Source organism: Sinocyclocheilus rhinocerous, unplaced genomic scaffold (assembly GCF_001515625.1).
Source record: "Sinocyclocheilus rhinocerous isolate Xijiao unplaced genomic scaffold, SAMN03320098_v1.1 scaffold2471, whole genome shotgun sequence".
NCBI classification, from domain to species: domain Eukaryota; kingdom Metazoa; phylum Chordata; class Actinopteri; order Cypriniformes; family Cyprinidae; genus Sinocyclocheilus; species Sinocyclocheilus rhinocerous.
The window spans coordinates 161,273-164,356 of NW_015661927.1; the positions used below are offsets into that span (position 1 = coordinate 161,273).

The 3,084-nt window shown below is 34.6% G+C and overlaps 1 protein-coding gene across 4 annotated transcripts in view; it reads right to left on the reverse strand.

The window, feature by feature from the left end:
- The window catches only part of LOC107726930 (cyclin-dependent kinase 14), a 166,377-nt gene that overhangs the window by 154,251 nt on the left and 9,042 nt on the right, over positions 1–3,084 (reverse strand). The gene's annotated exons all lie outside the window — the stretch shown is intronic.

The window sequence follows — 3,084 nt, forward strand, 5'->3', positions numbered from 1 at the left end:
CACACACACACACACACACACACACACAAACACACACACACACACACACACACGAGCATTAATCTAAAGCGCGTGAACCTACCGGCCACTCCATCGCCGCTGGACTGTCAGCAGCACAAAAGGCCCAGAGCAGCATGTCATGTCAGCGCGGCCCTCCGATTAAACATTCACGAGGAACGTCCCGCGAACCGCCTCTAACCACCTCAACATTCAGCCGCCTGTGGGTCACTTACACGGGCCGAGTTTCATCAAACACACTTCAGTATGAGAGCCAGAAGAAGACTCAAACGTGTCAGTCAATGAGTGCAACGCTTACAGTAGATATCTCTATGATTAACAACTTTGTGGCAAGAATTTAGTTAAACAAATGATTCAACCAAGGAATCAAGATACTTTTGAAAGTATAAGAAATACACATCCATATACTGTTCAAAAGTTTGGAATAATTGTGATGTTTCTGAAAGAAGCATTTATTTGATCAAAAATAAATACAGTAAAAATTGTCAAATAATATAATATAATCTAAAACAGCTGTTGTCTGTGTGATTATATGTTAAACTGTAATTTATTTCTGTGATCAAAGCTGAATTTTCAGCATCATTACTCCAGTCTTCAGTGTCACATGATCTTCAGAAATGTCTTTACTGTCACTTTGATGAATAAAAGTAGTAATTTCTTTGGAAAAAGATCTTCAACTTATAAAAGAGAAAAGAAAAAAAAAAAGAAGAAAAAATTTTTTTTAATCAAGTTTAACTTTTTTTTAGGTTGTTGTTGTTTTTCTAGTTGACCATCCTGGTTTCACTGAGGTATTGAATATGTTTTTATTCATTGATTTTATTTATTTATTTTAATGCATGCAATTTTTACGCTACAATAAAACACAGTTTTCTGTGATAAAGAGTCAGAGAACTCTTCAGATTGAAGCTCCCATTAAACAGAAACTGTGAAGTGAAACGCCGTGCAGAGCCGGTCGAGCTAAATGTCACTTCTCTCTGTTTTTCTTCCCGTCCTGACAGGCCAGCATTTGAGACATGAACATGTAAGTGACATTTTTCAAAGTGAACAGAAACCGGGGCTTCGGAGCAGAACGGAGCCACCGTCACCGTCTCTGAACTCATCGCTTCTGCATGAAACCGTCAGAACGTCACAGACCCGCGTTCGGCTCTTTGTTTCTTTGTGTTCTCAGACTGCAGACAGACTCCGCCTCCTCTGCTGTCAATCATGAGTGAGATGTAAATGTCCGTGAGTGTTTATTGTTCTAGACTCTTGAGACACAATGAGCTCTAATTGAGTCTCAATCATCCTGGTTGTTCGTTCGCTCACAAACTCGTGTCAGGATCATTTCCATCATGATGCTTGTCACGTAAACCCACAGATGTTTTCTCATTTCAGGTGTAATTCCCAGCACGACGTCCCTATAAACACCGAATTGCATGATGAAGGGTTGATGAACACGAAATAGCTGAATTTACAGAAACAGAAGTTCTTAATATGCAAGTTTTAGTGACTGTTTGTATTTTTACAAACAGTTTGATTGAATTAATAAGATATCAATTCATGAATTAAAAAAATAAAATAAAATTTTAAAAAATCATAAAAAAATAAATTAAAAAAATAAATAGAAATAAATAGAAAAATAAATGTTAAAAAAATCTACTATAAAAAGTAAATACAAAATTTTAAAATAAATTTTAAAAAAAACTTATAAGTGACTAAATAAATAAATAAAAAATACCAAAAAATTATTACAAATAATAAACTTAATAAATAAATATAATTATCAAAATATAATAAATCATATAATACAAATTAATAAAAAAAGAAATACATTACATTAAAAATAAATAAACAGAAAAATAAAGGAATTTTAAAAAATACAAAAATAAATTCATAAAATTAAACAAATATATATATATTTTTTTTTTTAAATCATTAAATTATAAATAAATAAAAGTTTAAAATATAATAAATCAAAATTAGATAAATAAAAAATTAGGAAAATAAATTTAAAAATAAATTTAAAAATAGAAAAACATTAATGAACATAAAATTTTGAAAAATATATAAATTATAAAATAAACAAACAAACTAGCAAACACACAAAACAGGATGCTCAAGAGACACTGAAGGAGGGAAACACATCATATCTTGAGACGAGAAGATCACAGAGACTTTGAGGTTGCAGGACTTTTGTGACTTCAGACACAAAGAAATGACTTAAAGTCCTAACTTTAATCACTGCAGCAAGTAAGTGCCACTCACACTTTCATTAGAAAATCGAATTACTGACAGGCCCTAGGATTCTGGGATACTAAGATACTACAATTGCGTAATTAAAGGTGAATTTTTAAAACTTGTCGTGGCTGCAATTAGCCAGTAAACTAATCCTGATATTACAACATTAAAGCAACATCATCTGAGCACGCTGAGTTTCCTCAAGCTCTCATGGGCAAATAATCAAAAGAAAAAGCATTTTGAGAGTCTTTAATCCACAAACCTAGCAGCGGTTTCTTCATTAGAGCTGCTCGCAATTACACAGAATCCATCTTAGTAGATCTGGATATTTTAGGCAGTTCCTATTTCTCTGCCTGTTAACAGATTCACACGTATGAAATAACCCGTCTGTGATTTATCCATATCAAACAACACTAATGAAGTGCTTATTCCAGACGAGAGAAGAGCGATTAACAGCATCCCTAGACAGACATTCACCTGATTGTTTACTAGCAACCGGCCTGATTTACTGCTAAACAGCTAAAGCTACAGACACGAATGGTGTTTAATACTGACATCAATATCTGACTCTCTCTCTCCATCTGAATTCTGCCGTCACAAACGCATCAGGAGCTGCTTTGAAAGCAAACTCGCCCATCTGTCGTGGATCGGCTTTCATGTGCCAGACGCTGCTTTCAGGTGCGAGACGCATCTGATGGACTATTTCACTGCAGAAAGGGTGGGATGCACTCGGATGCGCTAGACAGCATTCATGATCCATAAAGAACTGCAGACACGAGGAGACGAACACGTCTGATGCTCTGAGTCACGTGTGGCACTGAATAAAAGCCTCTGAATACTGGGAAAAAA